We start from the raw sequence: 14,168 nt of genomic DNA, 5'->3' as shown, positions 1-14,168 counted from the left end.
GGATGCCCAGATAGTCGTGTGTGTGTGTGCAAACTGCTGTCAAGTCACAGGTGACTTGTGGCGACCTCAGCACGGGGCTTTCAAGGCAAGTGAGAAAGCAGAGGTGATTTGCCATTGCCTTCCTCTGCCGAGTCTTCCTTGATGGTCTCCCATCCAAGTACCTACCCTGGCTAGCTTCCAGGATCAGCCTATACCATGCTGCCTTCCCTCCCTACAGAGGGTCATAAAAACTGTTGACTGCCATGGCCAAATCCGAAGAGAGCAAGCAGTATGGAGAGGTCATCCCCTGCCTGCTCCCCTTGCCAACCCTGTAGCTCAGTGAGGGGATATTATTCATAGGGGCTTTGCCCTGCACAATCCATGGGCTTGCCCATGCTTGGCCTTTATTTATTTTTTCTTGTAATGATAGGTGTTTTCAATACATTTTGTCTGACAACAAATAATTATTCTTTCAAAGAAAACAATTAGAACAGCTAAATATAACAACCCACAGCATTGGGATTTTAATTAGTTTTGTTTAAGAAACCAGCAAGTTGTACCCATATATGGCTCCTCATGCAGCTTTTTTGCACATGTCAGGATCCTGCTCCCTGCCAGATGCCGGGGAACCGGTCGCCATTGTGAGGATTCACTAAATCCGGAAACCAACACCTCAGACCGAGCGCATTGGGTGTTTCAGCACACTCCAAACTTCGCTCTGAGCAGCATACCACCCTTCTCTCTGTGTTTCGTTCTCTCTGCTCTCCATCCTCCTCGGTGTTCACAGTTTCCTTCTTTTATTGTCAGTTACAATCAACTGTTTTCACCTTCCCTTCTTCCCAGGTGCTATCTATCCTCCAAGCTCCTCATCTGTTTCTCTAATACATGTGTTTTCTCTAATCTCATTGTCTGCCTGTCTTTATCCCTTTAACTCCTGCAGCCTCGGGATGTGGTGTATCGGTCCTGATCTGATCTATAACCCCAGCGTGAACATTGAGATGGAACGGTAGGGGTCCTCTGTCTCTCCCTCGAGCCTGCCCTCTCTTGCCTTGTGGGGGACTCCGACCAGCATCGCCCCGCTCCCCACATACTCCCCCCAAACCTCGTTCTGTGTTGTAGGGCATCGTAGAACTCGGCGCGGGACAGCACACTATTCCAAATGTATGATGATCTGATGGAGGCCTGTAACTCATCAGCTTTCATTCCTTGTGGAATAACAGGAAGTGTTTTTTGTAAGTCCCTAGCAATTACTCCTGCCATAATTAAGTTATTTCTTGACAAATCCTGCAATATGTGATCTAAAGCCTTTTGAGACTTGCTACAGTGGCTTAAGTGGTTAAGACGCTGAACTGCAGGCTGTGGAAGGTCAGTAGTTCAGCAGTTCGAGACCCGGGTGCCGCATGATGGAGTGAGCTCCTGTCTCTAGTTCCAGCTCCTGCCAACCTAGCAGTACGAAAGCAAGAAATAGCAAGTAGATAAATAGGTACCACTTCAGTGGAAAGGTAACAGCGTTCCGTGTGCCTTGGTGTTTAGTCATGCTGGCCACATGACCACGGAAACGTCTTTGTACAGCGCTGGCTCTTCGGCTTTGAAGCGGAGATGAGCACCGCAACCCTAGAGTCGGATTCGACTGGCTTTCGAGCAAGGGAATTTTTACCTTTACCTTTTACAGTCATCCCATATGCTCTTGTAAACCTGTTGTTCCCAGGCCCATAGCCAGCAGTGGGGCACTGAGGGCAGCACCCCTTATCAAAACTGTTGTGCCCCCTATCCATGCCCATAGCCAGTGGGAGTCTCTGGTGGGCTCCTGCTTTCCCCAGCCCCAGAGCATGGAAGGGACAGGAAAGCACATGAGGCCTTAAGAACATAAGAAAATAAGAGAAGCCAATGTTGGATCAGGCCAATGGCCCATCTAGTCCAACACTCTGTCACACAGTAGCCAAAAGTACCAAGTGCCATCAGGAGGTCCAGCAGTGGGGCCAGGACACTAGAAGCCCTCCCACTGTTGCCCCCCCAGGCACCAAAAATACAGAGCATCACTTGCCCCAGACTGAGAGTTCCTATCTATACCTTGTGGCTAATAGTCACTGATGGACTTCTGCTCCATATGCTTTTCTAATTCCCTCTTGAAGCCGTCCATGCTTGTAGCCGCCACCACCTCCTGTGGCAGTGAATTCCATGTGTTAATCACTCTTTGGCCTTGCTGCTGCCACCACCAGCAGCATACTTGGGGTGTCTCTTGTCGACGTGGTGATTTCTGGAGAGGATTCCTCTCCCACAGCCCATGCCTTTCCAGATAGGGGCTCACTGGACAGTGCTGCCAGTCCTTCTCCTCCTCCCGCCAGCTCCATCCCTAGCCATTGGGCCAGGCAGACAGTGCCTTTGTTCTCCGTTTGGTAATCCAGGTGCACTTTGATGCGCAAAGGGGTGCAGGCAAGCCAGAGCCTGGAGGGGGCTCCGCCTGGCCAGTATGCCTTGGGGAGCTGAAGAACGGGTTGGAGCACAGGGCCCTTCCATGCTCCTCTCTCTCCCCAGCTTTGTGCCTTGTAAAAAGAGCCACTCTCTTCCTCCAGCTGCAAATGGGAGGGTGAGGAGAGTGGAAAGGGGGCCAGTGGTCTTCAGAAGTGAGTTGCTGAGGTAAAAACCTACTACTCCTCTCCCTTAATTAGCACAGACCAATGCTGCAGCACCCCCTCCGCCCTGAATAAATTCCCGGCTACGGGGTTGGATGTTTCTCTACCAATATTCCAAGTCAGTTGGTTCACAGTATACATATTTGACAGTCATTGCAGTTCTAGAAGAATGTGCATTCTGTAGGCACTTCTTTTTTGTTCCATTAAGCCATTCAAATGGACCAGCTACAGTCTGTGTAGCTGTAGCTCAAGCTTCACTTCAAGTTGTGGGAAGACTTTTGATCTTAGCAGCAATGTTCCCTCTAAGCTGTGGAGTCCTGTGAGCAAAAATTCTACTTGGTGAGCTACTGGCATGAAAGTTGTGAGCGAGCCATTTGGCTACTGCATACATTAGTTTGCTCTGGAGCCCTCCTTCCTGAGCGAAGACAAAAATGTGTGAGGCGGAGGCTAAAAAACTGTGAGCTAGCTCACACTAACTCAGCTTAGAGGGAACACTGCTTAGCAGTACTCTGCAAAAACAGACTCCTGCAAGATGGCCAGGGCAACCTTTGATTAAGGAAGTACACAGTCACAAAGAGAGGAGGGGTTTCTGAAGTGTAGCCAAGAGAAGTTTTTTGTATTTTGTATTTTTTCCATTTTGTAGGGAAGGGGGTATTCTCCACCTTCCAATCTATGCTGTCTCCAACTTCCCAGCTTCCAGCAAGAAACTATTACTTCCATTACAAATAGCAGAGGGATGTTCTGGAGATGGGCTGGATATTCCAATCCCCTCCATTTTTGACACTGCATCTTCTGTGATCACCCTGATGCTGGTGGTCAATTTTGAGATTTCTAGCTTTATTTTTTGATGAGCTACGCCTGATAAAGGCAGACAGATGCTTTTATGAGTATATGAGTATAGATTTACGTTATTTGTACCCAGGCCTGTAGCTACAGTGGGGCATTTCGGGGCTAGGTCCCCTGACTTGCTGGCAAGGCCCCCTGACTTCCCAGCTAGACCAGGGTAGAGATGTGAAGGGCCGGAAAAATACCGGAAAAATTCGGGGGGGAAACGGGTTTTTTCCATTTTTTTCCTGAAGCCTTTTTTGTTTTTTTCCGAAAAATTGGAAAAATTGAAAAAAGAAAAGAAATTGATTATGGAATGTTTTATTTTAACATGATGAATAAAATATTTTAAGACAAGGTGTTCAAATATTTTCCAAATCATTTCTTATATATATATATGGTATCAGATTGATCTAATTTCTATGCACTGAGGACAAGCAAGTCCTAGGTTACAAACTGAACTCTCCAATGCAAGAACAAGATGCATTTCTTCCTTTAGGAGGTGCTATTGTCAGAAGAAAATAAAAAGGTTTCAGTTTTGTTTTTGCATGTCGGAGGGTATTCTGTTTGTAATAATTGTTTGGATACACTATATTTTTAATATGCTAGTTGTGATAATTTCATGCCAAGTAAAAATGTCCACAGTCATATTTTATGTTCCTAAAGTAACAGAATGACTTTCAATCTAGAAAAGACAAAAGAAATGCTGATGTCGCATTTTTTTCAATTTTTCTGAAAATTTCCGTTTTTTTCTGAAAAAAACCCGGGTTTTTTTCCGAGCTTCAAAATTTCCAGAAATTTTACATCTCTGGACCAGAATGTCACGGCCTTCTCCCCATGGATTAAATTGATTAGCCAGTGCCCCCTAAGAAATTTAAATGCCCCCTGACTTAAAACATCCTGGCTACAGGCCTGTTTGTACCCCACTCTTCTCCCCAATGGTGATCCAAAGCAGCTCATAACTTTCTTCCCTTCTCCATTTTATCTTCACAACAACCATGTGAAAGTGTGAGGTAAGTTAGACTGGGAGAGAGTGAGTGGCTCAAGGTCACTCAGCAAGTTTCCATGGCAGACTGAGGATTCAGACCTGGGTTACATAATCATCCCAAAGATGGTGGCCAATTTTGAGATTCCTAGCTTTATTTTCTGACGAGTTATGCCTACCACAGACAGATAACCATTGCTGCCCTTGCAAATAGCATAAGGAGTTAATCTGGGCCAGGATGCTTCAATTCTCTATCATTTTTAATTCTGTAAATCCCATCAGCTGAAGATGATGGCCATTTTTGAGACTCGTGGCTTTATTTATATGAGTTATGCCAGGCACAGACAGATGGACAGACATACTGGTGAACAGACAAGACAGATGCATCCTTTTATCATAACAGATTCATTTTCCTCTTGGTTAGCTAAAGCAAGAGTGTTGCAGTATACATCGTCAATGAAAGTACTTACAAACTGTGAGCTCTATCCTGCGCACTCCTGTCCCTGCCCCCCTCTGCTGTTGTGTCAGGGATGCTGAGGTCTCATAACTGAGAAGGCTTGGGGTTGCTTCCCCCTTTTTAGCCTACTCCCAGGCACAGTTACTCTTCTCCCTGGAGCGGTCCTCTGACCAAACAATCCTCCCCCTTGTCTCTTGTGCCCATGTGTCTTCCCTGGTGTGAGTAGGTGTGGCTGTGCTCAGCGTCTTCTTCCTCCTTCTCCGGTGTTCCTGTTTCTGCCAAAGGTAAGTTAACTCTGTTCTTCCTTCCCCTTTTCCCTTGCCTGGCTGTGGGAAGGCTCCTGCTTCAGGGCCTCAGGAGTCCTGCCCTGTATCCTTTGTGGTAGCCAGGGCAGGCTCCATGGGTCCCCGTGAGGTGGGCCGCCATTTTTCTGTGGTGGTGGATGCTCTCCTGGCGCCGGCTGGGAGGACTTTGGCTGGGGTGGCTTCTGCTGGGGCAGCCTTGCTTGTGGCCCTGCCAGCCCCACCTTCGTTGGTGGCTTCCAAAGTGGCTGGGAGGGCCTTTGTCGGGGCAGCCTTGTTTACAGCCCTGCTGGTCTAAGCCACTGCCACACCATCTCGGGAAGCTGTGGTCCCACCGTTTTGGGCTTGGGAGGCTACGGCCCCTCCATCTCAGGATGTTGCGGCCCTGCCAACCTGGAACATTAAGAACATAAGAACATAAGAGATGCCAATGTTGGATCAGGCCAAAGGCCCATCCAGTCCAACACTCTGTGTCACACAGTGGCCAGAAATACCAGTGCCATCAGGAGGTCCAGCAGTGGGGCCAGGACATTAGAAGCCCTCCCACTGTTGACCCCCCCCCCAAGCACCAAGAAGACAGAGCATCACTTGCCCCAGAGCCCCTAGCTATACCTTGTGGCTAATAGCCACTGATGGACCTCTGCTCCATATGCTTATCTAATTCCCTTTTGAAGCCGTCCATGCTTGTAGCACCCACCACTTCCTGTGGCAGTGAATTCCATGTGTTAATCACTCTTTGGGTGAAGAAGTACTTCCTTTTATCCGTTCTAACCCGACCGCTCTGCAGTTTCATGGAGTGCCCACGAGTTCTTGTATTGTGAGAAAGGGAGAAAAGTACCTCTTTCTTTACCTGCTCTTTCCCATGCATAATCTTATAAACCTCGATCATGTCACCCCTCAGTCGTCTTTTCTCCAAGCTAAAGAGCCCTAAGCGCTTTAACCTTTCCTCATAGGGAAAGTGTTCCAACCCTTTTATCATTCGAGTTGCCCTTTTCTGCACTTTTTCCAAAGCTATAATATCCTTTTTAAGGTGTGGTGCCCAGAACTGCACACAGTATTCCAAATGAGGTCTCACCATTGATTTATATAGGGGCATTATTATATTGGCTGATCTGTTTTCAATACCCTTCCTAATAATCCCCAGCATAGCATTGGCCTTCTTTATTGCAGTCACACACTGTCTCGACATTTTCAGTGAGTTATCCACTACAACTCCAAGATCTCTCTCTTGCTCAGTCTCTGCCAGTTCAGACCCCATCAATGTGTATTTATATTTAGGATTTTTGGCTCCAATGTGCATCACCTTGCACTTGGCCACATTGAACCCCATTTGCCATGTTGACGCCCACTCGCCCATCCTTGACAGATCCCCTTGGAGTGCCTCACAATCCTCACTGGTTTTCACCACCTTGAACAACTTTGTATCATCCGCAAATTTAGCCACTTCACTGCTTACTCCCATCTCCAAATCATTAATGAACAAGTTAAAAAGCAGTGGACCAAGTACTGATCCCTGTGGTACCCCACTGCTTACCACCCTCCACTGAGAAAATTTCCCACCTACACTCACTCTCTGTTTTCTATGAACTAGCCAGTTTTTGATCCATAAAAGGACTTGTCCTTCTATCCCATGATTTTTGAGCTTACTTAGGAGCCTTTGATGAGGAACTTTATCAAAAGCTTTCTGGAAGTCAAGGTAAATAATATCTATTGGATCCCCCTTGTCCACATGTTTGTTCACCCCCTCAAAGAACACATTGTGGCCCTACTGACCCAGGAAAACCCGAGGCCGGACACAAATGTTGTTTTAAATGTTCTAACAGTCTCTGTTTGCCAGGGCCAGTCCTGGTTTGGGGGTACCCACTCCTGATAAATCACTGTTCAGATTTTGTCCCTGTTTTTTTGCCTTTGGGGGGTGTTAAAAAAAAACACGTCCACATGAGCTGTTAGCATTCTCATTATTCTGTATTCAGAACTTTCTAAGAAGAAAGTTGTGTTGCATTTGTGCCTCATGTACATGAACAGTAAAATATCCAATGCAGTGCTTAGTTGGACATTACATGAGCTGCAACTGCTGAAGTATATTTTGAGTTATAGAAACTCTGTTATAGGACGAATTATGTCTTTTGAGTATATTTTGAAGCAAAAGAATGCTTGTCTTTTAAATCACTGAAGGGCAGGGCACTTTACAGCAAAGGAATACAGGGAGAGAAACCAAGTCTTCAACCACCTGTAACGGGAGTGCAGGCTCAGACAGCGTGAGAACAGAAGTTTATAAATGCATTCCTCTATTCATCTGTAATATGTCAGAGGGTATGCAATCAAATGCCAATTAAACAATAGGAAATGGTGACTGAGAAATCAAAAAGTCACACATACACACCTGCTACTTAGACAAGTACGGAACTGCCTGGTTAGGAATGAAAGACGCCAGTCTCCCACACACAGACCTGAATGACCACAATGAGCTAAAACTAAAAAAAAAAAAAAAAAGTTTTAAATCTCAATGTTAGACGACCTCGTGTGGCAGATTTTAGCAGTGCAGCAATACGGTAGACAAATTGGGACCTGTTCTCTGCATGACACTTCCCCTCTGATCTTTTCTGAACAGACAAGTTTAAACTGGCAGCCTTTGTTATCACTGTCGCATCGCACATAGGGTTGACCAAAGAGTCACTGTATCAGTAGCTAAGTTCCTCTTCGCTGAATTCAAAATGCTGGCTGAAATAACATCCTGTCATTAATTTACTGAGAGTCTATCCCCTAAACTCCTACAAATACTAGAATGAATGATGTACGCTGAGATTTTGTGTGTGTAATTAATTCAATTACAGTGTTTTTTCTGCTTCTGTATGGCTTGCGGGCCATAACAAAGACTGACTGACACATAGATTGCTGTGTTATGGGGGGGAGGAAATAATTGTCTTGTAAGTAGTATGATGGATTACCTGTGTAACATTTTAATAATCAAAAATAGGCAGTGATGTTTCTAGGGGTGTTTCCACATGGGGTTTTAGCCCCAGATTTGATGGTTTGGGGAGGGGAGATTCCTGCTTTCCCACAGCATTATAGCGCATTAGTGTACCTCCTGGGCTTTCTCTGGATTTCCCCCAATCTTTTCCCAACCTGCTTTGCAGCAAAGTTTTCAGAAAGATTGCAGCACGGCCTGGATGGCTGCCGTGTGAGTGGGAAAGTTTGGGTTTTCTCACCCCCATCCCTAACAGCCATTTTTTTACTGACCCTGTCCTCACAGCAGTCATTTTCTGGAAGGGGGGAGGCTTTTTGGTTGGTTTGTTTTGTAATTGGCAACTGCAGGGCTATTTTTGGGCAGGAACACACAGGAATGGAGTTCTGGCTGGCTTCAGAGTTGGCCACTCCCACTACAGCCAAAACCTCTGCATGCGTGGCTACAGAGGGAAGGCCTGGAGTTTAAACTGCCTTCCCTTCAAGGGGGGGCTGGCCCAGGCCCCCCAGAGCGGGGGGGTGCCGGGGCAAGCCAAGGGAAGGCAGTTTAAACTGCCTCTCCTCCCCTCCAAGGGCCGGCTTGCCCAAGCTCCCCACAGCTGCGGGGCGCCCGGGCAAGCCAAGGGAAGGCATGGGGTGTGGCCTAATATGCTAATAAGCTGTGCTGTCAGGGATGTGGCTTATTATGCTATTGAGTTCCTGCTGGGCTTTTTCTACAAAAAAAGCCCTGAGCAACTGAATATAATTATATCATTATACCAGCATAACAATCTGTGTATCAGGTTCTCTGAATTCCCAGCTTTAATTTTTTTAAAAAGTAAGCCCCTATCTTCTTCCACTGCAGAATTAGAAGGGGAGAGGCATATCTCTGCAACACAAGAGGCTAAAGCAGGGGTGTCAAAGATACAGCCCATGGGCCGGATTCAGCCCATGCAGGCTGCAATCTGGCCCAAGAGCAGCTGACTCTGTGCTGCTTCCTGTTTCTAAAGTCACAGCTCCTTTCCTCATCTCTCCTAGTTCCTGCATGGCAGTGGTATATGTGAAAAGGATCTAGGGGTCTTAGTAGACCATATACTGAACATGAGTCAGCAGTGTGGTGTGGCTGCTAAAAGGGCAAATGCGATTTTTGGCTGTATCAACAGTAGTGTCCAGATCACTCAAAGCGATGGTACCACTTTACTCTGCTCTGGTTAGACCTCACCTGGAGTATTGTGTTCAGTTTTGGGCACCACAATTTATGAGCTGGAACATGTCCAGAGGAGGGCAACGAAGATGGTGAGGGGTCTGGAGACCAAGTCTTATGAGGAAAGGTTGAAGGAGCTGGGTATGTTTAGCCTGGAGAGGAGACGACTGAGAGACAATATGATAACCATCTTCAAATACTTGAAGGACTTTCATATAGAGGATACAGAGTTGTTTTCTGTTGCCCCAGAAGGTTGGACCAGAACCAATGGGTTGAAATTAAATCAGAAGAGTTTTCAGCTAAACATTAGGAAGAACTTTCTGACAGAGTGGTTCCAGCTTCCTCAAGAGATGGTGGGCTCTCCTTCTTTGGAAGTTTTCAAACAGAAGCTAGATGGCCATCTGACAGCAATGCTGATTCTATGAATTTAGGCAGATCACGAAGGGGAGGGCAGAAAGCGGATCAGTGCTTAGTTCTTGTGGCTCTTTCTTACACGCCCAGGGAAATGCTAATTGCCACTTTGGGGTCAGGAAGCAATTTTTCTCCAGGCCAGTACAGCCAGGGATCCTGGAGATTTTTTTGTCATCTTCTAGGTGTGGAACAGTGGTCACTGTGGGTGTGGAGCAGGAGGTATTTGTGAATCTCCTGCATTGTGCAGGGAGTTGGACTAGATAACCCTGGAGGTGCCTTCCAACTCTATGATTCTGTGATTCTATGACTAACAAAATTGTGGTAGGGTATGTGCTTTTGTGAGTCACTGCTCACTTCTTCAGACTTATTTTCATTTATTCTTCGCATCCTCCTGGACTGAATCCTCCTGTACCAAATTGTGGTCTAGGTTTCCTGTCTCATTACAAATGCTGATATATCCACACCTCTGTATATCACACCAATGCTGATATCTCCACCCCTCTGCATGTCACACCTAATCCAATCACGCCTGCTATTGCCCTTTGGCATCTGAAATCATCTTTATAAAGTTTATATCTCCGGTACCTTGTGTTACATCTTATGGCACACATGGTCCAGCCTGACAAAGTGATATTTATGTCAGATCCAGCCCTTGTAACAAATGAGTTCGATACCCCTGGGCTAGAGATTTACTTTTTCAAAAAAGCATGGAATTTAGAGAACCTGATACCCAGGTTGTTGTGCTACTGCTTTGTTGTTGTTGTTTTACAACACTGGGAAAACCCAGTTGGCCTGGGAGGGGGAGAGATGGACACTGGCAGGGGACTGGAGCAGAGAAACAGTTGTGAAATCTGCTGTGTGGAAGCCCCATTGCTGCTGCACTGTATCTGTAGCCACATCAGCCACAGGGAAACTACATAAGCCTATCCCCATGTGTAAAAAAACAATATCACTGGTTCACTTAGTTGAGGTTGCCAGCTGGTAGTTGGCACCTGTTGGGAGACTGGGGGGCAGGGACATGGGGGCACCATCACTGCAATGGCATGGCATCACTTCTGGGGCAAAGCCAAAAGTCACGTCATTGTGAATCCTAGAGCATCACACTGATATGATTACATCACTTCCAGATTTAAAAAAAACATAGGGAAAAAACTCCCCCCCCCCCAACCTTGCAGGTCTTCTGCTTCTGACTGATGCATTTTAAAAAGAAAGCCTTGCCGGGGCGGGGGGGGGGAGAGAAACCATGCAACTTGGGTTTCACATGAGATTTGATCCTATAATTTTAGGATTGCCAATCATCTGAAGGGAAAAGTGCCCTGCTGTTTTAATAGAGGTTTAATGCGTAGAGACAGGCAGCTGAAATTTCTCATGACGTCAAAGTAAATAATATCGCCTGATAAATAATACCCCATGAGTCTCTATTAAAGGGACAGGACATTTCCCCCCCTCTAAATCGTTGGCTACCCTGTACACGTTAGATGTACAAATCTCAAGAATGACAAGATATATGACTACTCGATTGACCTTCTTCATGAAAGAGGCATGAATACCCAGAGACTGTCAAGTTGAACAGAGTAAAATAAAAGGGAGCACCCAGAATGCTCTGATAAAAAACTATTGCTTGAGATGATGATCTAATTCAACATTAGCCTTCTCTTTTCCAAAGGAGGAGAGATATTTACAGGAGACATGCACAGTAGTGTTCTTCACACATGTGTCCGTGACATGTCCTTTGGCTTTGCTGTACATGGCCATGCACATTTGTTGACTGGAAGATGAATACAAGAACTGAGCAGCCTTGGATTTGAAGTGATCTGGACTGCTAGATCCATATCTTTTTCATCACGCTCAGACCAGGCCGAAGGAGCCTTCCTAAAGAAAAGCCACTTGTTGGAAGAAGGCCCTTTAGGCTGAAGGAGGGCTTCACCTTTGCTTAGTGGAATTGTAGCCCTGACTTGTATAGCCCAGGCTAGCCTGATACCATCAGATCTTGAAAGCTAAGCAGGGTTGGCCTTGGCTAGTATTGGGAAGGGCGACCTCCAGGGAATACCAGGGTCGTGAGGCAGAGGTAAGCAATGGCAAACCACCTCTGAAACGTCTCTTGCCTTAGAAACAAGTCTAGCTCGCCACTTAGTGTTACATAACACTAAAAGAACTAGAACATTTGGCTGCCAGACAATCTTAGGATCTCCTGGCTATGCCACACACACTGTCATATGATAATTAATTAATTAGTGGAATTGTAGGATTCAGGCTGATGCATTTTTTGACACAACATGGCAACAGGATAAAACGTCAGATAAAATGAACAGCAGTCACAGAGCTGGGAGAAAGCTTTCCCCCTTTGTACTGGAAACTGATTGAAAGGCTCACTATGACAAAGTGATGTGCTCTTGGATGCATCTATTTACTTCTCCGTGATGAATGCCATGGGATTTGTGTGCAGCCTATGCAGATGTGTTGGTTTTTTAAAAAAATGTTTCACAATCAGCCTCTTTTCTCTTCTCGCTTGTTTCATTCAACAATTTCCCAGGGTGCTGGCTCCAGCATTCGAGTAATCAGCAATTATAGGGAAAAGATGTCTGTGCAACTACTAAATAGTTTAGTTTTTTTCTATTAAAAAAAACCAATTTTATGTCATTTATAGCAAAAGAGTTTCTTCAGAGAGCACAAAGCCATCTGGAATGCTGTTGGCACAGGAAAGAAACGTTGTTTTGAGAGGCTCAGCTGCCAGTCTCCACAACACAAAGTGAGGATATGGAGCTGGGAGTCAACAAGGAGAAAGGGAGATGGGAATGACATCACTGTTTCCTTGCAGGTTTGAACTCCCCCTCTTTACAATCTCCTGCATACATTTATTGGAAGGACAAAACAGTTTGAACTATGGGGCTGACCCTGGTAACCGCCAGTGCAATGTCTTGCTTACAGTGGCCCAGGTTCGGGGGGAACCAAGTTCAAATCCACACTCAGCCATGAACTTCCCTGATGACTTTGGGTCAGTCTCTCTCTCCCATCTCTCCCTCTCTCAGTCTAACATACCTCACAGGGTTGTTGTGAAGATGAAACAGATGAGCAAAGATCTATACACATCACTCCAAACTTCTTGAAAGTGAGATAATATATGTGTATGCAAGAGATGTATAGATGTTGGGCAAAAAGGCTATTTTGGCCAACATCCACTAGGAACTTCTCTTACTCCCCTGTAATGAAGGTGGTGTCATACTTGCAATTATTCCCACATTGAGTAGCTGATGCTGAAGTTTGTGATGAATCTATTTCCTGATTTGAAATGTAACACCACAAGAACCTGTTACTTGTTTTGCAGGATCAGATCAACGTTCTGTTTTTCCAGCCAGACATCACAGGGAGCTCCCAACCAAGCCATGGCTTTCCCTGTTATTTGTCCCCACCACAGAAGTTCCATTTTGGCTGTCGTGTTAAACATGTATTGTGTGAAGATGTGCCTTGTTGACTTGGAACCTACAGCTACACTGGGTGACTCCAAGTTGTTCTATTATGAGAGATGGAGAAACAACTCCCAATTTTTGCCTTTTTTGTTGGCTGGCAGTTTCCCAACTAGTTTCCCAACTGGCTTCCCAGATTAAAGTGCTTTGTATCACCACTGGGTAGAGGAACTTGCAAGGTTTACACACTTGCAACACACCTTCTCTGAAGAACTCACCGGTGGAGTGAGGAAGCAAGCCTAAGCATGTCTACTCAGAAGAAAATCCAATTTTATTCCATAGGACTTACTCCCAGGAACGTGCCTTCAGGATTGTAGCCATCGGGTTCAGCAGGGATAATGTGATCTGCTTTGATTCTGGAAGCTTTGCTATGAACTGGATGCAAAAACTGTTTCTGTATCTTTCATAGTCGCACAGAAGAGAAACATCAGTAGGGTCAGAGGGTAGCCGTGTTGGTCTGCAGTGAAGCAATTAGGTTTGAGTCCAGCAGCACCTTAGAGACCAACAAGAGTTTCAGGGTAGAAGCTTTCAAGAGTCAAAGTTCTTTTTGTCAGACATAGGGATGCCAGCCTCCAGGTGGGATCTGGGGATCCCCTGGAATTGCAGCTCATCTCCAGACTATGGAGATCAGTTTCCCTGCAGAAAATGGATGCTTGGGGGGGGGGACACACTCTATAGCATTGTACCCTACTGAGGTCCCCATCCTTACAGGCTCCATCCCCAAATCTCCAGGAGAACCTGAATCTGGTAGCCCTACCTAGCAACCTTAGCTATGGAGATCTCTGAGTCCTTTTATTCTAGTCAGAAGGTGGATTGGATGCTGTAAAGAATGTATGCAAGGCATGCAAAGGTAGGGTGCATATTGCAATGTGGTTGATTAGAGCAGAGGGGAAATGCTTGGGTGCCAAAAATTAGCATCTGTAGTAAGATAAGAATTCTGTGTCCCTATTCAGCCGGGGGGGGGG

This window comes from Gekko japonicus, unplaced genomic scaffold (assembly GCF_001447785.1).
Source record: "Gekko japonicus isolate JY-2015 unplaced genomic scaffold, Gekko_japonicus_V1.1 scaffold12, whole genome shotgun sequence".
Lineage (NCBI taxonomy): Eukaryota > Metazoa > Chordata > Lepidosauria > Squamata > Gekkonidae > Gekko > Gekko japonicus.
Note: the sequence above shows the minus strand (reverse complement) of the source record.